Here is a 23,345-nt window from a genome sequence, read left to right as displayed (position 1 = left end):
GTCCATATTGCTTATACATAAATGCTACACTTTTTGGCACGGCTGTGAAATGCTTGCAAGTTGCAATATACTAACGCGCACCATTTCATTTTTCGCATTACAGACGGAAGATTCCCTTCTACGAACCAGAGCTTTGCAGAGCTTATGATGCAACAACTACCAGTACTAGGTTCTTCTAAGGTGAGGGGTCCCTTTACTCAGAGATCTTCATTTCTAAATGTATATAAACTAAATTCCACCACTGTTCAGTTATCATGATTTAATTCCCAACTGTAAGTAAGTGTAACAATGTTTATTGTTTTAATGTTATTGATTTTCCTGTTTGTGCTGCATTATATAATAGAACAATGTACAGAGCTTCTCAATTCAAAATAAACATTTTGAACTTACATAGACTTGGTAGTATTTGGTGTGGACTTACACGAGTGAGAAATTAAAGGAAGGGTGTGCATGTGCATTGCTTCCACGACTGAGAGGTTGGGTGTGTTATGTTCTGGGTTGTCTACTTGTTGGGTATCTTGGGGGGAGGGTTCGGAGACCTAATAGTTATGAAAAGACACTACTATAATTAGTCGGGCAGGGGATTGTGGTGGGTTCTGAATTTCTGATTGAGGTGTGTGAGGAAGGTCCAACCTACCATAACCAACATCCTATTTTCTTGTGAAAAGGTCTGTATGTGCAAAATCCCTACAACAGTAGTAGTATGTCCTATCATATCAAAATAGTAATACATCTGGTTGGGCATTTGTTGGTGTGAATTGTCAAAGCCTCAAGATTAACAAAGACTCAAAATCAATAAGACTAGAAGTAGTACAAGAGGACGACCCAAAGGACTGGAATCAATGGCTAGAGCTACTGGTGAATCTGAGTTTTATTTACAACCTTTCAAATAAAGAGTGGCCAACTGGGCAAGCTTAGCTACTACAGTACAGACAGACTGATAGTAGTACTAGTACAGAGAGTCATCATAGCAGAGGCAGGGATAACAAGATTTTTGAAACCGTACAGATCGAAGGATAATTGTTGGTAAAAAATAGCATTGGGAAACTGAAACAATAGTTCGGGAAAAATATGGTGCAGTAAAAGTTATGGAATAAGAATTATTATTAAAAACAAGAAGACTTACTAGGGCCAGCAGAGGAGCCCTCGTTGGTGTCCTCCTGGTGGTGTTGTTCTCCCGCCGACTGCCCACTCCCTGTCTGCCTGCCCCTGGGTGCTGAACAGGAAAGATATAAGAAAGAGAAACATTGATGGATGGTGTCAAACAAATAAAATATTTTTAAAGAACGGTCAAATAACACTTATGTAAACAACAATTGCAATAACTAAATTGACCGATCTCATCTGGTCAACAAGTAGTATCGGGGGATTCGCGGATCGACTACTTACTATTTATCAACAGTAAGCCAGTCTTCCATTCTGATTCCAGAATACTAACTAAGCCTAAGTACGACGTACCACCCGACCTAGCCCACCTATTCCAGGCGTGCCACCCAATTGTACATTAAGAATGCATTTCCACTTCTTTTAGTCCTCAACAATGCATCTGGTCAAATGGAGGACACAACTAAATTTTTTGTATACACCAAATTTTGGGTTGATTGATTGATGCTGATGTTCTGCTAGTGCTAAGCAAATTACCACCACTCATTGAACAAACTGGAAAAGGTTCTAATAAAGACTGGCGTACTAGCAGCACGTGACATAACTGAGGGGGCATCATGCATACCACTAAAAAATTACAAACTCATACAAAGTAACTAAACCTAAGTATCAATCTGCCCCTATCTCTTAGTGACAGGACAAAGTAAGGACTAGAGTCACTATAGCATTACGTAACTTAATTTCTCTAAAATAAACTCTTACATAATCACGCTAAGCGAGCGCAAACGCAAAGTTGCAAACAAGTAAGATTAGTAGTAGCGCAGAGGAGCACCTGTAAATCACAGAAGACTTTTAAACGTAATTAACCTGGAATGTAAGCAGCAACATTCTAGACACAACGTAGTAATAATCAAATAGTTACTCACCAAGACCCAGGACCTCCACTCCTAGCAGGTCCAGCAGGTCCTGCTCACAGTCCAGGATGTCGGCCCACCGGTGCGCCAACTGCGCCTGGGTGCGCCGGACCCCAGAGCAGCGCAACACTGCCCGGTGCACCTTCCCCCACCGCTGTCGACGCTCCCGGAGCCTGTACCCGGACCCAGGCCTGCCACCTGCTGCCAGGGTTGAGGGGAGGTGGCGCTGCACAAAGAAAATGAGTGCAGCCAACTCCACCTCCCCAAATAAGGCCCGTGCCTGCACCCCTTGTGGGCGCCGCCTTCCACAAGGAAGGCGGTCGTGGCTCTGGCTGCGGCGAGCCCTACCCTTTGACATGATTCTGGGGATGAGAGACGGGGCGGGAAAGAAAAGGTAATAAAATTAAAAAAGTAAGTAAAGGAAATAAATAGCATGCGATAGAAAGAGTGAAAAAGTAGCTAAAAAACAAAAAAAAGTAGACAAAAACCAGAAATATAGACGCGGGAAAATAGTTATAGAAATAATAAATAAAAAAGAGTTTTAAAAAGTGGCTTCAAAGAAAGGATTGGAAAGATGCAGGGAGGATTGAAAATCAGGCCCCAGAACCATGCAATAGGGGGAACAACAAGATGGCCACGCCCATTGCGACCATGTGCGCAAGTTCGCGCAATATTTTCTCCCCGAGCAAGCAAAAAGCAACGCAAACAACTAAAATCGTTCCCGAACAGGAAATACGTACCGCGAACGGGCACGAGCATGCATTATGCTACCCGGAACAGGAAGTAAGCATCGCAGGCGGGCGGGACAAGTGAAAACAAGATGGACGCGCCCGTGAGCAACCGCATGGGTAAGTTGGCGAGCCGCGATCACGCAAAAAATACCGCGAACAGGCGGGAAAAATACCTTCCGCGTCTTCACGATATTTCCGGCGTGTTTGCAGAGATTTCCAACATTTTCACGATAGTTTGCGAAAGTGAATTTTACAAATTCCACCCACCCCTAGTATGAAATGGGTACAGTGAACCACACTGTTACCCCCACTGGCATAGAGACATTGTCGACGTTTCAACCCCAATAATCCGTAGGTGACCTTGATCTTTACAACAGGGGTATTCCTCAGGACTGTGTATGGGGCACCTGAGAAATTAATAAAGGAGAAAAACTTGAAAACTATTGTCATTTCCTTATCAACAATAAGTGTCAGAAACAGATAACTAAATTACCATGCACCACCAACAGCTGGGTGGTTATATTTGTAAAGATGGGCCTGTGAGCTCCTAAAATAAGGTCTCGCCCGCTGACATATTTAATAGCAGACTGAATCAACAGTATACCTCACAGGTGAAAACCTGCTCTAAAGTGGTCATAAGAAAAGGGTATGACCAGGCAAAGCCACCGGGACCTGGGTAATTGACAGTACAAAAGGGAAAACGGTCCCAGTGGGACAACTTCAAAGAACACCAACATTTTGCGCCAGCACACATTCGATTCTTTACACTGTGAATTTCTGTGCAATATTATTTATTCATATTGAACATCCTCAAGATGTTCAGACTTCAGCACATATCTGGAAAACATATTTAGCAAAACAGAGTGCCCCAAAATGGAAAAAGGGAGAAGGGAATTGTACGTGCAAATAGTGAGAGAAAGGAAAGGTAGTGACAATATATACATGAACAGTAGTATTTACAAAGAAGAGGCTTGTTCAGCCTGACAGTGGATTATGGACAATTCATCTGCCATTATATATATTAAATGGGTACAGTGACCCACACTGCTACGCCCACTGGCATAGGGGCATCGTCGACGTTTCGACCCCAATAATCCGTAGATTACCTTGATCCTTACAACAGGGGTCTTCCTCAGGACTGTGTATGGGGCACCTGAGAATTTAATAAAGGAGAAAAACTTGAAAACTATTGTCATTTCCTTATCAACAATAAGTGTCAGAAACAGATAACTAAAATACCATGCACCACCAACAGCTGAGTGGTTATATTTGTAAAGGTGGGCCTGTGAGCTCCTAAGATAGGGTCTCGCTCTCTGACATATTTTATAGTGGACTGAATCAACAGTATAGCTCGCAGGTGAAAACCTGCTCTAAATTGGTTATAAGAAAAGGGTATGACCTGGACAAAGCCACCGGGACCTGGGTAATTGACAGTACAAAAGGGAAAACGGTCACAGGTATATGAAGTCACTATGGGAGGAGTGCAGTGTAATGTACAAATTCACCACTCCTTACCATCCCCTAGGGAACGGGTTGGGTGAGAGATTCAAACAAACCCTGAAAAGCATGATAAAGGGTCTTACAGGACACATGAGACATAAATGGGACATCTTTTTACTAGCCTGCTGTTTGCCTACAGGGAGGTCCCCCAGAAATCCTTAGGGTTCCGTCACTTTGAATTGCTGTATGGACACCCTGTGTGAGGACCTCTAAGTCTGGTGAAGGAGGGCTGGGAGAAAACTCCTGGTAAGACCCCACAAGATGTGTTCAGCTACATGCGGCCCTTCAGAAACCAGACTCAACGCTTCAGGAAACTCGCTCATGCAAACCTGGAAGCCAGCCACGAGGAAAGGAAACAATGGCAAAACCAGAATACCACTCTGGTTGAGTTTCAACTTGGCCAAAAAGTGTTAGTGATGGCAACAGTGTAGCCTTGTGCTCTCCAAGACAGGTGCACTGGTCCATTTGAGGTGGTGGAGCGCAAGAGCGATGTAACTTACCTGGTTAACTTGCGGACTCCATGGAACCCTTTGAGGGTCCTGCATGTAAACTGCCTCAAACCTCACTTTTAGAGGTCTGAATCACAATGCTCCTAGCTACAGATGATGCAATGGAAGAGTAGAGTCAGCCATCGAACATTGTGGGTCAGTGCATGGAGTGATCCTCTCTCCCACCTGACCCCAGAGCAACAGAGGGACTGTTTCCAGGTGCTGGGACAGTTTGTCTCCTTGTTCTCCCTAACTCCAGGAGTCACCAATTGGTGCACCCATGATGTGGAAAATGGGGACAGTTTACCTGTGAAGCATAACATTTACAGGTTAACTGACAGAGTCAGGGCTAGCATTAAGGAAGAGGTTTACAAAAGGCTGGTGTTAGCGGTTATAGAGCACTCCAGCAGCCCCTGAGAAAGACATGTGGTCATGGTTCCAAAAGCTGCTGCACTCCTGAACTCCGGTTCTGCGTGGACTACTGTGGGCTCAATGCCGTCACCTGGACTGACGCGCACCTCATCCCCAGATCTGATGAGCTCATTGATCGTCTTGGAGCTGCCCGATACCTAGGCACGTTTGATCTAACGTCGGGGTACTGGCAGATTGCCTTGACTAATGTGGCAAGAGAGAGGTCTGCATTTTCAACTCCAGAGGGGCACTACCAGTTCTTTGTCATGCCCTTTGGGTTGAAGAATGCCCCTGCCACGTTCCCGAGACTGGTCAACCAGCTACTATCCGGGATGGAGGAATTCAGCACCGCTTACTTGGCTGACATTGCTGTGTTCAGCTCCAGCTGGGAGGAACAATTGCGACACCCTTGTGAAGTGTTGAAGGCTCTGCAGAAGGCAGGCCTCACTATCAAGGCCAGTAAGAGACAGATAGGGATTGGTGTGGTGGAGTACTTAGGGCACCAGGTAGGAAGCAGACAGGTGGCGCCCCTACAAACTAAGATCGATTATATTCTGGCTTATGAGCCCCCCAAAACCCAGAGAAAGGTGAGAGCCTTCCTAGGACTCACTGGTATTACAGATGGTTTGTCAAGGGATATGGCACCATTGTTGCCCCCTTGACAGAGTTGACTTCTAAGAAGTAGCCAAGGAAAGTAATCTGGAACGATGCCTGTCAGACCACTTTTGATGCCCTGAAATCTGCCATGTGCATGGTGCCCATGCACAAGGCACCCAACTTCTCCCAAGAATTTGTTGTGCAGACTGATGCTTCAGAGTATAGTGTGGGAGCAGTACTCCCCCAATTGAATGACAATGGCTTGGACCAACCTGTAGCTTTTATAAGTAGGAGGCTACTGCCCAGGGAACAGAAGTGGAGTACAATTGAAAGAGAAGCTTTTGCTGTGGTCTGGGCACTGAAGAAGCTAAGACCCTACTTGTTTAGGACTCACTTCCAGGTTCAGACAGACCACATGCCGCAATGATGGTTGATGCAAATGAGGGGTGAGAACCCAAAACTGTTGAGGTGGTCCATCTCCCTACAGGGAATGGACCTTCCTGTGGGACACCACCCTGGTACAGAACACCCCAATGCTGATGGTCTGTTTAGATTCTTCCACCTTAGTGATGAGAACTCTCAAGAGGGTGGGTAGTTCTCCCCATCTTTCAGCTGGAGGGGACACATGTTAGACTTGGCATCTTCGGTGTGGTTTCCCCAGACTTTTTACCTCTACCTCCTGTATTTTTGATGTTGTGCTGGATTTCATTTATGCTGGCTTAGATGCTTTGGGCACTTTGCCACTGCTGATCAGTGTCAAAGTGCAAGTTCTCCCTGTGTAAATTGTTTTTGTGATTGGTTCTCCTTGATTGGCATATTTGGTTTACTGGTCAGTCCCTAGAAGAGTGCACTGATTGTGCCAGGGCTGGTAAATCAAATACTGCTAGTGGGCCTGCAGCACTGATTGTGCCACCCACATGAGTGGTCCTGAAACGATAACTCAGACCTGCCACCGCATTTTCTGTGTGCAGTTGTTAACTGCCAAGTCAACTTGGCAAGTGCACCCACTTGCCAGGCCCTAACCTTCCCTTTTCCTATATGTCAGTCACCCCTAAGGTAGGCCCAAGGTACCCCTGTGGGCAGGGTGCAGTGTATGTGAAAGGTAGGACATGCCCGGATGTGCTTGGTATGTCCTGATAGTGAATTACTGTCAATTTCATGTTTCACTATTGCAAGGCTACCTGTTCTCATAGGACGGAATGGGGAGTTTGTTTATAACATCTTAAACTTTCACCAAGAAGGGGGGTCACTGTTCCAACGGTGTGGGTGCTGAAGAGTCACGCTCACAATGAAAAGAGAAATAGTAAGATAAAGTAGGAGGTTATAGGGAAAGAATGACTGGGCTAGGTCCGGGACCCTCTTCATGTGGGATGGGGGAATGGGAAAGACACTTCTTGTCTCTTGTTGCCCTCACACACCTCGAGGGATGTCATGCTTCCTCACCGGGTGGTTGCTCCTCGTCGGGCCGGCGCTGCAATGCCCTACAGGTCCTCTGAAGGGTCGCTTTAGCGGAGATCTTTTAAGAGAACAGCCGTAAGATGAATGCAGGTATGTGGAGAGGGTCCTCTGTGTACACTGAGTGTGTGTGTGAGTGGTGAGATATAAATGGCTAAGGGATACCAAAAAAGGAATTTATGAGTGGTGTAGGTACCCTTGTCATGCTAAACAACCAGAGGTTGTGCGTTACATTATGGGTAGTGATGTACCCTGGGTAACTGAAAGAAATGGTCAGGTCGACATGTTTCGCGCTCAGATGGTCATAATGATCCTAAGAGCTTCATCAGGACCAGTGAAATCAAGTGAAAAGTGATGTGAGTTAGTGGAAGTGTTAAGGGTATACTAGCCCCTAACGTCAATGGAGTAGGCGGGAGCTGTGCAAATTACAGCACCGCTGTAACCAGACAGTTGATCTACTCCATGGAGAAATTCTCCACTCTACCTTAGGTCTCCTTCTGGAGTAGATCAACTGTCTGGTAAAAGTGCATACAATAGAAATATGCCAAATAAGCCATATACCCTACAGAGTCTATATTAATAAGTACTATCAGGCCGAAAAATTCTTATATTATAGTTTATAACGGCCAGATAAAAAACAAACCTAATGAAAGACTGTTTCCTTTTTCATCCTTTGTGGAATTTTTATCTTTTAAAGTTGCACCATCAAAGAAAGCAACAAAACCAGGTAATTACCAGCCTGCATGTTTAAATATCAGATCACTGCTATAAGTTGTATGATAAATAATTATATATATTTATTTCTCAGTAATGACTCGCCAAAAGGCGATCATCGAGAAATCAACAAATGAAAGCCTCAACACGGCTCACCTGTTTCTGATGAAAGGTCCCTGTGTGTTTTTTAATGGTAAGCACTCTCCTAGTACTATTTTACCAGTAAACAAATATTTTGAGCATAGCTTATACTTCTCCCTATCTTTAAAGGTCGCTATTAACTAGCTACAAATTTATCGATGGTACCTACGAACGTAATTTATGAAGGAATATTCCTTATTTTAACTAACCCTGGGCGTAGCACTACGCTTCGCCCACGTAGTGTACGTAGCGCTGCCTGCTTCGCACTTTCCGAAGTAGGCGAAGCAGGGCAGCGCGACGCACACGCCGAGGGCGAAGCGTAGCTGCTTGCCACCCGCCACCCACCTCCCGCCTGCCCTCCTTTTAATAATATAAGCAATGAAAAATAAATTAAAGTAAGTCGACTTACCGTAAGCGCGGCGTCTCCGGGGCTCCCTCTTTCTGTTTCTAATTTCTTCTGGCAAATGCGCATGCGCGGACACCCGCGCATTTCTCGCGAGAAATGCGCATGCGCGGGCGTCCGCGCATGCGCATTTGTCAGAAGAAATTAGAAACGAAGAAGAGGGAGCCCCGGAGACGCCGCGCTTACGGTAAGTCGCTTTACTTTAATTTATTTTATATTGCTGATATTATTTAAAAGAAGGGCGGGCGGGAGGTGGGTGGCACGTAGTGGGGCTACGCGAAGCACGTAGTGTGCGTAGATTTGGGCACACTACGTGCTGCTTCACGTAGCCCCACTACGCCCACTACGCCCACCCTTAATTTAACCAAAAATCTACTGGCTGAATGTTTCCCATCTGAATCATACAGGGGTTATATTTACCTGATATTTTAATAGGTACGTCACACTTTATTAACGGTGGATCATGTGTTGTTTCTATTTTCATTTTTTGGTGGGGCGATGTAATGATGAACAGTATGTGCCAATTTTTTTAACTCATTCCTTCGTAAAAATGAGCAAAATCAATCTGATATTAACAAATGTATAAACTAATATATTAATGTATTGTTGTATATTACATTTCTAGAAAACTCTGTCCTGAAGTAGGTGGTTGATCCTAATTTCACCGAAATGCTGCGTCGACTTTTATGTAGTTTTCGTGTTTATTTAATTCAAATATGAATTTTGTGTAGTTTTTTTGCTTATTTTTAATCACTAATTCAAATGTGTTATAAATATTGACTACTGGAAAAGATATTTTTATATGTCTCTTGATTGTTTTTGATTATGAATAAAAATCGATTGTGTAATTTTTGAAACATTTTGTGTTTGGCATTACTGTTTTCTGTGCATCCACACGTCAGTGTGTTATCTGGGAGTCACCATACGTTCTAGGGCTATATGGTGCAATTACTGCTGTCCTTGTAACTACATGTTTTTCTAAATAATTGAATTTGTTTAAGGACCCCACCGTCATTGTACATGTTTACAGTACAACACTTGATCCACATACAAAATTAGGGACTTGTTCTTTTTCTTGTCTAATTACCCCGTCCCTATAGTCAACAATAGGGTTACTCCTCCTTTTTTAGTGGTACAAGTACTTTACACATTGCCTTTGGGATAAGCCTGTCTGCTCGTGCCAAGCTACCAAGGTGGTGAGCAGGGGTTATCTAGAGTGTGTATCCTCCTTACCCTGACTAGAAGCAAGGGTCCCTATTTGGACAAAGGTACCTACCTCTGCCAATTAGAAACCCCCATTTCTAACAGGTTGTTTGGCCTCCAGTACCATAGTGTGAACCAGGCTTACCTCGAAAAATACTCATGTGGCACATGGAGCATTTTGCAATGTTATCCTCATGATTTATTATTGTAAAGAAGTCCTAAAAGTGAGAGGACAACTTTTTTTGTGTGCCACGGTTGCCAATGCCTGAAGAACTGGTGGTAGATTGGTATGTTGACGATTGTCTCTGCAGTGCAAAACTCAACAGATACAGGTCTCAGTGGGGGCCTTATAACTATGAAAGCTGGCACTGGTGATGGAACCAGTGCCATATCCCTCGGAGCAGGCTGAATAAGATTTGTGGGGGTTGCATGAGGAAGAGGCAGGCAGGCAGAACGCAGGTGCCTGGATGGCTGGTAGAAGTTCAGGTGGTGGTTGATGTAGGTGTAGATCAGCATCTTGAATTTGCATCACTTCTGTATGGGGAGCCAGTAGAGTTTCTTGAGGGGTGGTGTGGGTCAGTTTGGGGAGGCTGAAGATGACCTGGCCATGGAGTGTATGATCTGTAGTCTTTTCAGGAGATGAGTGGTTATTCCCCCATAGAATGTGTTGCCGTAATCCAGGTGGCTGTTACTACTGCTTGAGTGACGGTGCGCCTGGGGTTAATGGGGAGTAATTTGAAAATTCTACAGAGCATGTGAAGTGTGAGGAACAAGTGGAGGAGACTGCATTGATGTGGATTTTCATGATGAGTTTGATGTCCAGGATTATGCTGAGGTTTCAAGTATGGTCTGTTGGAGTGGGTGAGGGTGCTAGTTCTGATGGCCACCAGCAATCGTTCCATAGGGATGTGTTGTTGCCGAAGATCAGCACTTCTATTTTGTCATTATTTAGTTTCAGGCAGTTTGTTAGTTTATCCAGTTGGTAACGCTAGTCATACATCTGGAGAAGTTGGATTTTGTGGTGGTGGGTGTCTTCTGAGAGTTAGAGGATGAGCTAGTGTCATCTGGGTAGGACAGAATATTTAGTTCATGGGCTCTGATGATGTTGGAATGATGACCTGAGGAATGCCACAGAATATGTCCTTGAGCTCTGAGGTGAACAGTGGTAGGCAGACTCACTGGGTTGTTCCAGTGAACAAAGAGGAGATTCATTTCAGGGCATCCCCTTAGATATCAATGAGATGCAGTCTTTTGATCAGGGTGTAGTGAGATAGAGTGTTGAAGACTGTCGAGAGGTCCAGGAGGATCAGGGCTGCTATTCCTCCCTGGTTAAGGAGTGTTCCGAGGTAATTGTGGCTGCAATGAAGGCGGTCTAGGTGCTATAGTTGTGGAATCCTGATTGGGAGGTGTCGAGAAATAGGTTGTTCTCCTAGTGTTCTGAGAGTTGGCAGTTGATGACTTTTTGAAGAACTTTGGCAGTGTAGGGGAGCAGGGAGATGGGACTGTAGTTTTTGAGTTTGCTGGGATCAGTGGATGGTTTCTTGAGAAGGGGTTTGACTTCTGTATATTTCCATTCTTTAGGGAAGGTGGCCGTTAGCTGTTCTGACCGGCCTGCCGGTCATCTGGTTGGCCAGCCAAGTGGCGCAATGCGGTTGGGAAGCAACTAACACAGTGTGTCCCAATCTACAGTAACACCAGGAGCATGAGGTCCCATCTCTCTTACCTCTCCCAGTGGACCCTAAGATGTGCCAGAGTGGTGGTCGGATGAGGTTGTGAGGCAGTCAACCTCCCTCAGCCCCGTGGTCACAGCAAAGCTGCTGCCAGGAAACTGTAAGACTCTTTGCTGGATCAGGCAGCCACCTGCAAGCCTGATGCCTTCCCAGTCGATCCAGAGTCAGTCACGGTACCCCTTTGCGAAGGAAATTCACCCTGCGGGGTGGATGTGTCCAGAAGGTGCTCCTGCAGATTGGATCTACACTACCAGGTGACAACCTTTCTGCAGTGTTGAATGCTCCTGGCAAACTGCATAGACCACACCCATTTATATCTCGACGGTTTCACATCCTCTTGAGCTCTCTCTTGAAAGTTATTTTCAACTTTCCCTTTTAAAACTTGTTGGCCATCAGTGTCTCACCCATATTTAGCCTTAGAAGTAGTTCACCAACCGGTTTTTGGCTACATTCCCACGCAACTCAACTCCAAGAAGGCCGGATCACGACGTGCCAGGACCGCAACTGGTCTAGCACCATCCACAGGATTGATCAGAAGACCCTGAGCAAGACCAGGGAGTTGGTATTCTGTATGCAACATTTCCTTTGCCTGTACTGGGTTATTCATCTTCTCTTGCTGTTAATAAGGTAATCCTGGTTAGCTTCTTTTCCTATGTTTAGTAATATGCTGCAATTCAGCGAGTCGCTGTTAGACCTGGACCTATCTGCAGGGCCCCCATACTTTTAGCTTTCATCCCTCCTGTTTTGCTAAATTCATTTTTATTTGCTTTAGGACTCTGCATACTTTACCACTGCTAACCAGTGCCAAATGTGCTAGTGCTCTCTCCCTTAAACATGGTAAAATTGTCTTACAACTAATTGGCACCTTTAGTTTACTTATAAGTCCTTGGTTAAGTGGTAATACATGTACCCAGGGCTTGTAAATTACATTCTGATAGTGGGCATGCAGCACTTATCGTGCTACAAACTTAAGTAGCCTTTTTGAACATGTCTTAAGTCTGCCATTGCAGCCTGTGTGCAGTTTTAAATTACCAATTCGACTTGGTAAAATAAACCGCTTGCCGGGATTAAAACTCACTTTTTATTACAGACATGTCACCCCTGAGGTAGTGAAAGACTTACAAATTTGATTTCATAACTATGGGGCCCACCTCTCATAGAATAACATTGGGATACCTTAGTACATTTAATATGTGATAACTTTTGTTTGGAAGCAGGCAGAAAAGTCATGTTTGGTGTCTAGTGAAATATAATATAAAATCCTCCTTAATGTAAAATGTCAGATTTTAGGTCAACATTCTGAAAACGCCACCTTTAGAAAGTTGCCATTTCCTTGTCCTAACCATTTGGTGGCTGCAGCCTGGGTCATATGACTAGGTGCAGTTGGACCTTGTGTATTCCCCCCAGACTGCTACGCAACGGAGAGACTGAGTGTTTGCAGGATGGGCAAGCCAAGGCAGAAGGAGGGGGGACACATGGTCACAACTCTTTTTGCACTTCAAAGACACTGCCTCAGATCACACAAAGAACTTCACAGTAGCCTGTCCTCCCTGCAGACAAACAGGGCAGGGAGGCAGGAAATTCCATACACTTCTGTGGGGGGGAAACTCTAGAAGATTCCTACACTTCAGAGAGAGCAACAGGTGTAAAAATAAGGTTCTCAGGCTCACTCTTCAATACACTCTTGGGCCTGCGAATAGTACGGAACAAGGACTGCACTGTTGTCAGTGGGCTGCAGTGCTGTCTGAGAAGGCAGACTTGACCTGCTCCCTTCATCCCATGCTACCCGAGTGACTACAAGGATCAGCTGTCCGACCACTTGTTTTGAGCAAGGGAGACACAACAAGCTCCAGAGGCCTCTCTGCAACTGCCCAGCTGACCTGCTGCATTGGACCTTTTAGGACTTGCCTGAATCCACCTGGCCTCTGCTGGAGTGAGTTCCTGATGCCGAAGTTGTGCCTCCTCTGGTCCTGGGCCCTTGGCTGGCATCAGAGAAAGCTCCTCCTGGCCTAACTGAAGGATCTACCAGATCTGGTGGAAATCAATGTTGAGCCCTGAAAAGCCTCGCCGCCCAGCTGCAAGCTTCATCAGAACCAACTCCAAGCGATGCAAAGGCTCTCTGAGCAGCCGTCAGATTCATCTGAACTGACACCAAGCAATGCATAGCCCGGCAAAGACTCATCACACATCTTCATGAGAACTGATACTGAACGAGCGATTTTAACCCTTTAAAATTGCATATCTCCAGTTCTGCTGATTAGACATTTATCATTTTGGTCTCAAATAACGTATTACAATTTACTTTATTTCTCAAAATTGGTGTGGGATTTTTCTTGTGTTTTGTTTTCACTTTAATGCTGTTTAAGTGTTGCATAAATACTTTACACATTACCTCTAGGTTAAGCTCAATTGCTTTTGTGCCAAGCTACCAGAGGGGTAAGAACAAGTTAATTTAGTGATTTTTTTAAAGTTCACCCTGACAAGGACTGTGGGTTTTACTGAGTCAGGCTTCATCCCCCTCAACGAGCAACTCAGTTTATTATATTGGTTATCAGTGGTAGGGTACAGTACTTTTGTTTGTGCAGTACAATACAGTGATTATTGTAACACTAAAATCCAAAATAAATAAATAATTTATTACCAAAATCAAACTCTTTTTTAAATTCCCCATAAATTGGCCATTTTTGCTTTTCCCAAATTCACTCCCATTCTACCTGTCTGCTTGTTCATGTGACTCTGCCTGCAAGCATGGAGTTTGAGCTCAGCAACCTGGACAGCTACAGTAAAGCTGAGCTCACATAATTCTGCAAGGAGTGGGGGGCTGCCAGCAAAAAGGAGCTCCAAGAAGGAGGAGCTCCTGAAGGCTGTCAGGAAGGAAGAGGATCTGGGCACCAGTCCTGGGCTGCAGAAGCCCAAAGAGGAGAGGCCACCCCACCAGGGCAGGGAGCATTGCATCTTCTACCTAGATGAGCTAGAGGGCAGGATAACTGAAAGGGAGACCAGATTGCAACTGGCCAAATTGATCTTGGAAACAGGAAAGGAGAAGGCTGCTGCAAAAAGAGGAGCAGAGGAGGCCATCTGGGCCCTTGAGGAAAAGAAGCTAGAACTGGAGTAGAAGAAAATGGCCACGGAGGAGAGGAGAATGGCTCGTGAGTTAAGTCTCAGAGAGCTGGACATCAATTCCAAGCAAGTAGAGTTCAGCAACAAATGTGGCAGCATACACTCAGAGTATACTGGAGAGGTGAGAGTATGCTAACTTAAGACTGGTGCCCAGCTATATGGTGGGGGTATGATATAGATAAATGGTTTTCAGTATATGAGGTATCCCTCAGAATGTGGATTGGGGAGCAGGCTTGTGGAAGTTGGTGCCCACAGTGGGGAGGGACATCCTTCTATCACTAGAGGTGAGGGAACAGATGCGATAAGCTCCCGGGAAGCCCATTATACCCGCTAAATTTGGGCTGACTCCTAGAAGGTACTGCCATGTGTTCAGGGGCAGCCACAAACTCTAAAAACCAGTTCGGTGGATTTCTTAGTTAATTCCAGCAAGGCACTGAATGGCTGGGTGGGGGGGGGGCAGCAAAGTTGATGATTTTACTGGGGTGTACAACCACATTCTGAGAAGGCACATGCTCAATGTCTGTTTTACAAAGCTGCACCAACAACTGGTTGACAGTAAGTTCACTAATCCAAGGGGGCTTGCTAAAGAGATACACCTCTGGATTAGTACCAGAGTGAATACAAAAGTACCTGGGAGGGACCGCAAGAAGTGTGGTTCAAGTTTCCCCAGCAGAGTGAGGAGGAGGTCAAGGCAAACACAGACAAATTCCAGAATATGGTGGGAGGAAAGAGTTCCCATGCCCCTTTTGAGACACGGGCAGGAGGTTATGTTAGGTAGTGGCCCAAGGTACCCCATTTCTAGCCTGGGTGCTTTGTCCTGAGTTAGACCTGTCCTAAGAAACCATGCACTGGTTGGACCTCTACAAGGTTGGCCAATGTGGCCTTAGGGGTAAATAATCCCCAGGGACAGGTGCTAGAAAATGCCTTAATCTCGTCTTAGCTGGGAGAAAGACTCAGAGGGTGCACTTGAGGATAGAAGCCATCACTTTCACCAGGTCACATTAAATGAGATCCCTGTCACTGATCTGAGGGATACCATTCTAGCCAGACCCAGGGATGAGACTTATTCTGCCCTATGGCCCAGGTGTCACTGCATTGGGACAGGAAATGGAAAAGCGGGGAGGGACGACAGCCCAGAGTTTCCAGAAGGTCAGATTTCTGGGGGTACCATCCCATCCATAGGGTACAGAGATGTAGATGGAGGGCCCGGGGGAGGAAAGGCTCACCCCTCACCACTGTTCAGCCCTAGGGTGCAGACTCTGGGCTAAAGAACCAGTCTCAGGCTACCATCCCTAGACTGGTGGGAAGGAGTGAAAAAAGGGTGTCTGACACCTGGGGCTGTTGCCACCCACTCTAAGAAACCTCAGAGGGCAGGGAATCCTGGATGGCCTGCCTCCTGGCTCTTAACATCGACAGCTGTTAGTGCTCTCTCTTGGTTGCTGTCCTTATGGGCAGAGTTTTCCTTGGGTTTGGGACAGATGTCTGATCCAAGGGGTGGAATGGGCCACATCACTTTGATTTTCATGGTGGTGATGTTGGCCTACTGGGATGCATCTGTGAGCAAGTTAACCCCTTCAGCGCTCATGACGGAGCCACTCCGTCATGAGCCACGGGTGCCATGTGCTCATGACGGAGTGGTTCCGTCATGCTGCGGCCGTTGGCCGCCGCTCCTCCCACACTGCGCTGATTCCCTGCATGTGCGGGCGATTAGCGCAGTGGGCGGAGTCATGATGGAACCACTCCGTCATGAGCACAGCTCAACCGTGGCTCATGACGGAGTGGCTCCGTCATGAGCACAGCGCCACCGCGCTGCCCCCAAACCCCCCCAGCGCTGCGGCGAAATTCCCGCCGCAGCGAAGGGGTTAAGGTGCACAGGTTACCAGATGTGGTCCACAAGTGAGGAAAAGGGTTTCCCATTGGTCAGTTCCTTGGCTCCGGAGAGTGTAAACAGAGGAATCCAACTGAGGTCAGGGGGGCATAGAATTGGCAAGGGCCTCTGCAGTAAAGGTCCATTGTCCATGTTCTATCGCCTAGGCAGGGAAGCCCACAAAGGTATTGATTACTCAACCCTGGCTTTTGGCTGGAGGTGTATCATGATGGAATTGGCCCTCTCAGCATGGGTAACCCCCAAACTTCTGCCTTCACTCCTCCCATTTTGCTGACTTCATTTTTCCTAGCCTAAGTACTCTGTGTACTTTACCAATGTTAACCAGTGTTAAAGTGGTTGTGCTCTCTCCTTTAGACATTGTAAAATGGTCTTACACCCAAATGGCAGTGCGGCTCAAAACCCTACCGCACACCTTCATCAGAACTGCGGCCGGATAACACAAAGCCTTGCAAAGCGTCGCTAAATATACTGTGCGCCAAGGACATAACATACAAACCTCAGCTGGCCAAACTTGATCCTCTTCCAAGTTTTCACTCCTCTGTGGTTGGCTTAAACTTGTGACTTTGTCCTGGTCCTGCTTGACCAGATACCCTCAGTTAGCATTGAGCAATTTTTTAGTGTTATTTTTATCTAAACCTTAAAAATTGCATATCTCCAGTTATACTGTTGGATTTTTGCCATTTTGGTCTCAAATAATGTATTGAAATGTACTCAATGTTTCTAAATTGGCGTTGGATTTTTTTCTGTTGTGTTTTATCTTTAGTGCTGTTCAAGTGCTGCTGTCTTTGCCCTAGTGCCTAGCGTCCATGGACTGCTTCACCAACCGGCGCACATGGGATGGGTCAGAAACTGTGGATGGTTCCATCTTGGAGATGGCCAAGTGCTTGGGCTGGCACCATCAGTCCCTCTGGTCGCTCCGCCATTAATGTTCTTTCTGCTGTTTCACCTAATGGAAACCTTGTTACAACTTTTACTTCCTCCAAATATTCCAGTTTGCACATCTTCTTTGTACTCCTTAAACACCATTATAAACACTGGTGGAGCCATTCAGAGAACCTCACCAACTCATTCAGTTGGTAGTATTCAGCGTTATTGTTCGACTTTGTGTGACTGAACGTCACTTGCCCCTCCCAGAAGGTGAACACCAATCGATGGGGGTCAGGTAAATAGTTAGCATGAGGAGTTTTGTTTGTAATCAAAATTAACCAGACAAATCACTCCACTAACTAAGAACAGCCATACACCACTACCGACAGAATTGATAAAGAGCTATCAATCTGTCAATCCTTTCTGAACCCGGACCGGCCGAGGTTTTCTGTGTTGAGTCAAATTAACCTGAAGTCTCCACTCCTAGTGATGCCCTTCCATCAATTCCTTCAAGTTTCAGCTTTGTGACCATACTTCCCTCTGAACTCAAATTGTTAGGTATCCCAGAAGCTGCAGGTTGGTCGGGGGAATAACTCTGCTGGATCTCTAGTCTGCATTGTTTACAGTCAAAACTACTATGGTATCGCATCATCTTGAACCTCTGACTTTCATTCTTGATTAATGAAAACATTATTGGAAAATGCTTTTGCTTTGCTTTGTCTTGGCCCATCCAAAAATTTCACCTCTACCAGCACAATAAAAAGAACCTGGCCATCCCTCTTAATCATGGCTCCAGTTACAAAAACCAACAAAATAGAAGTAGCGTTACATTCCATTATTCCTAGATGAAGTATTCAGGTGACTGTTCTGCTTTGAAAACTTTAATTTTATCACCATAAATGCTTCGGACACCCAGGACACTCAATCTAGAGATTCATGGGTGCGGCGATAGGTTGGGGCGGGGACAGGCAAATATTCTCCTCGCTGCAAACTGCCAGCTCAATCCCAAGTTCCAATTATGAGCTTTGTAACTGCAGCAACTTTAACATGCACTATTGGAGCTGGAATTACTATAGATGCTGGCACCAGACTCACCCTCTAATGGATCCTCGTTACAGGATTTAAAGTATACACATTCCAACTACAGTGCCTCAAAAGAGTCCAGTATTGTTATTTTTCATCATTACCTTCCCAAGGTGGGATTGGATAGTTTGCTTGCCAGCTGCCTTCCTTGGATGTGGTAGTTGCTTCTCCTGCTCCCTCTCTGGAATCGAACCTTGATTCCGCTTTACTCGTGGTCACTATGGCAGGCACAGAAAGTACCATCGAAAGCTGAGCCATTCAGTGGACGTTAGATTGGCACAAGGTTAACTATATTCACCAAAGGTTTGGACCAAGCCCCAATTGGTCTTGGTCTGATTAATATACGCATCCTGGGAAGTTAGCACTTGAGGGCATGCACATATCTATAAAAATACCACAGTTATTCAAGAACAGTGATCAATGGCACCATAACAGATTTAATTATCTATTTGAAGCTTCACTGTATCTGCCGTGTCTACTTACATGTCCATGGCTTAATCTTCAGACAAGCATATGCTATGTGCAGGATCAACCAGGTAACTGCACCTGCTAAACAGGAGGAGACGATGTGTGCCTGTCCTGTACTGACCTTCACACCTCTAAGTAGCCTACTGTGGGAGCTCCTGCTTGCCTGCAGGGAGCTTGAGGACAGGGCAGTCACACAGGCACCGGCAGGCTTAGCCAGCTACACAAGAATAGAAGGGAGAAGGAGGCCGAGGCCAGTCTGAGTGAGGTGCAGGGTTGCTGGCCTGGGCAGCAGGGACACCCCATGAATGGTTGTTCCAAGCTGCTGTGGAGAAGGACAGCAGACAAGAGAGTGGGACAGAGACCACCAGATAGCATCCTGGACTAGTGCTACCTGACTTCATCCACTTTAGGCAGGCCAAAGGGGGGGTACAAGGTGCCAGGCTGCTTGGCCTTCTCTCTGCTGGGTGGTCTCCACAAAAGAAAAACCTTTGAGCCATATAGTCCAGGTGGGGTGGAAGATCTTTGCTTGAAAAAACAACTAAGGCTGGACAAGCAGTTCAACCCTAAATGGACCAGTGTTGTCAAACTGATCCTGAGCAGGCCGCCCTTTAAGGGGAAGTCAGCTTTGCATTCCTGCCTACTCGCTGGGAGTCAGGCTGAAGGAAAGGCCCATCATATATGGATGAAAGGCATCCACAGACCTGGGACCTTGAGGGCCTGGGGCAGGCCAGGTGGGGTCCTTGTGGCACCCAGAGAGAATGACTGGACACAAGGGCTCCCTAAAACCGTATCCCCAGTAATCCAGAGAAAGGCTACCTGCCTTTCTTAAAATCTGTACACACCTTGTGACAGAGGGGAACATTCGAGAAAATGTGTCCATCCTCCTGCCCCTAGGTGAGCTCAAAGAGTCAAATGAGCCCTCAATCATACCCGGCTGTCTGGATGTACCATTCATTCCTATTGCTTGTGCGACCAGATGGCCTGGCTAGGAGCAACCAGAAGGGTCAGCTTCAAGGACGGTCATCCGGTTACACCATGTCTTATGAATCCCTTTCTACTCACCCTCGGAAGGGCCAGGGGCTCTTCAGACTGGGTTATCAGAGCCTGTTCTGGGCCTAAGGTATGTGGCTGTGGAAAGGCATCACTGAGCTGGGACCTGAGGCCCATTCTGAGCTTTTTCAACCAGCCATGACGCCCAGCCCTGACGTGCCCGCATTGCCCTGTCCTGGGCTCCAACTGAAACAGGACGTCCCAGAGATTCAGGGCCTGGTGTTTGCACCCCTGCACACCAAATCTCTCACCCGGGGCCTGGTCAGAGCTTCTTAACCCATACAGACAGAGGAGGACTTCTCAAGACTGTGGGACCCTGTCCCAGGCACTTTGTGACATGGTGGGCTGGAGGTCTGAATTCAGGGCTGTGGACTTCCAGAACCAGGCCTGCTGGAGTTCTGTCCCAGGGTCCATAAGAGTGTATTAACCCAGGCAGGCAGCAGAGACCTTTCTGGGACTGTGTGGCCCAGCCTCCAGCACTTTGTGATACAGCGGGAATGGAGCCCAAGGATGGAGGTTTTAGCCTCAGGCCAGCTGGAGCATTGACCCGGGGTTCAGTCAGAGCCACTTCCCCCGTCCAGGAGGGTAGTCCTCTCCAGGCCTGCAGGAGCCCGTCCTGGGCATGGGTGACAATACAGGCCAGCGCACTGACCGCCGATCACCAAGGTCCTCACCCTTGGTCTGCCAGAGCACTGCCCATTCATGTAATCTGTGCACACCGAGTGACAGAGGGAGACATTCAAGAGAATGCATGTGGCTGCTGAAGTCATAACTGGGCCTGAAGCTTCAAAAGAGCCTTCAGTGGGACTTCCAGGGCAGCTTGGAATTCTGAACACTGAGTCATGTTAAGGAAAAGACATGTTTTGTTTATTTATTTTAAGTACAAACCATCACCAGTGATGTTGGCATGGCATTTTTTACACCATCTATGTAGGCATTGTAAATTACCCCTAATTATTATTTTGCACGGCCCTAGTCCTTATACTGTACAAAAGTTGCACTGGCTCACACTATGATCCACCTACTATCATTCACACAAACTAGTCATGCACAAGAAAATTAGCAAATTAACTCAGCAACATACCTGGACATAAATTTAGGAGCAAGGCCAGTAGGTCACTCTCCAGTGCAGGCAACCATGAAAAAACCCTGCCATACTTATGTCAGCCAGCACAAGGGTAGCCTCATATCCAAGGAAGGCCCAGGTGGAGCACCCCTACAGACATTGAATCCTCAAATCTTTAGGCCATTTACTAAACCTAGCTCCAAGCGCACACTCTCGATAGATGCACAAGTTGGGTCACAAAAATGTCAACTTACCACAGGGACTTGCAGTTTGGTAACTCGAGGCAAGGGTGCAGGCTCGCAGAATCATTCATGGGGTATCCACGTTTCACCACCTTGGGAGGCTATCTTTATATCGCAGACTGAATACCAGTCAACTAGCTAGAGAGAAGCTCTTATGCTCTCACCTTTGATAGTGCCTGATTATCTTTGCATCTATAAAGATTTGGAAAAAAGACTGAGAGTAGGTTAATACAGTGGGAGCATTCAGCTAAGCTTTCGGTGTCATTTCTTCAATGCTTTCCTTTTGATTGGAGATCTCTCAGTCCTCGTAAAGACATCTATTGTACAGTTTGGTAGGCCTCATCTTTAGGCATTCTGGGCCAGATGTATGAAACTATTTTGTGTTCGCAAATGGTGTGAATAGCAACATTCGGCCATTTGTGGATGCAAAATGGGCTTTCCTCATGTATGAAATGCTTCTGGATTTGCATTTTAGGTAATTGCAATTTGTAGTGATTACCTAAATTGTGAATTCAAATAGGGAATCTCAATGTGCGATACCCTAATGCACATGTAAGAAGCCTTTCCTAAATGCAACTGTGCATTTAGGAAACGCTTTTACCATCAACTTCAAGTTGATGGCAACCTTGTGCGAATTTAAAAAAATGCGCAAAAATGCATTTTTCAAAGTGCCATGTAGCATACACATGCACCTAGGGCATGTGTGCGCTTTACATGTCCACAATATACATTTTGAGGGTGCTTCAGGGGGGCCTTAGCCCCACCCGGGCACACTGGGCTTTGCATTTGCGATTACCAATTAGGTAATTGTAAATTAGCTAATGAAAAACCATTCGCACCTAAGGGCCTTTCGGCTCATAGGAATGAATGGAGTCATATTACCTAATAGCGATTCGCTATTTAGCGAATCGCTATTGGGCAATATGAAGGAATTGTAAAAAATGCAGAGATTCCTACATGCATAGCATTTTACGTGCTTGAGGGAAAATGAATTTGATAACCGACGTGATGTAGAAATCAATTCTTTGTTAGCCATCTTGTACACGGAACACTGTGGCATGGATGCTGTGTCATGCACCTGTGAAGGTCTGGGGTGCAGGGTCGTAGCTTCAGGGGGGAGGTGTGAGGTGTGGGGTGTTACATCCCCCCAATAAATATATTTTCTGATAAATATTTGGGTACAGGTGCTTTCAGTCGGGTATTGTGAGGTGTCAGTTGGATATCAGCAGGAATGTTTACATACACAAAGACTAAAAACACTCACACTCTCGTTCTGTGTTTTGAAAGTCGCCAAAACTATTGGTTAGTTTACAAAATATTGTGTTTTCTCTCTAAGTACTCCTAGCAAGCCACATTCCACTCCCTTTTCACTGCCCCTTAGGCAGTGGCGTAGGTAGCGGGATGTGGGGGGGGGGGGGCGGTCCACTCCACGAGTCACTTGTTTGGAGGTGGCGGCGAGCCACAAGAGCAAGGTACATTTTGTTTTTCTTATTCTTCCTCGTTGTCATCGCTGAACACCCCCCGCTCATTGTCAACTGTTGCCCACATTCCCCCGGTCCCCGTGGTCTTTTCCATGAATTTTTCTACCAGGCCATTGTCCTGGGGCCAAAGAAGAGTACTTTTCTGATGCATTACATTTAGATAGCTGAGAAAGTCTCTGAACTCTCATCTATTGAAGGGTGGGTCATTGTCAGATTTCAAGATCACAGGGACACCCCATGTTGCAAAGAATCCATCTAATCTTTCTACAACTTTTGCATGAGTGATGGATGAGTGATGGATGAAATATATTTTTCCAATGGAAAACAGGAGTATTCACTAACAATGCCCATTATATGATGTCCATTCTCAAGAGGACCAACAGTAATTCTCTCCCAAGCATGATTAGGAAATTCTGACATGTTTAAAGGGTGCTGAGTATAGTGAGATTAGAGACAGTTGCACAAATGACTGGCCTTTAACTCTCTTTCAGCCCTTTCATAGAGATGAGGAAACCAGACTCTATCTCAAAGAGATCTCTTTGTAGCAACTATTCCTCAATGTCCTTCATGGGCCACTTCAGTTATTTGTTGTTGTAGATGCTCCAGAATGACAATACATATACCATGCAAGACGAGGCCTTCCTGAATCACAGACAGTTTATCTCTGACATTTCTGAATTTTAAGTACT

The 23,345-nt window shown here is 46.0% G+C and overlaps 1 pseudogene; it reads right to left on the bottom strand.

The window, feature by feature from the left end:
- Nucleotides 1-17,322: 17,322 nt before the first annotated feature.
- Nucleotides 17,323-18,888, bottom strand: LOC146785327 (18S ribosomal RNA; annotated as a pseudogene).
- Between the last annotated feature and the right edge of the window lie 4,457 nt (nt 18,889-23,345).

Source organism: Triturus cristatus, chromosome 11 (genome assembly GCF_964204655.1).
Source record: "Triturus cristatus chromosome 11, aTriCri1.1, whole genome shotgun sequence".
NCBI classification, from domain to species: domain Eukaryota; kingdom Metazoa; phylum Chordata; class Amphibia; order Caudata; family Salamandridae; genus Triturus; species Triturus cristatus.
This window is presented reverse-complemented; position numbering and strand designations above follow the sequence as displayed.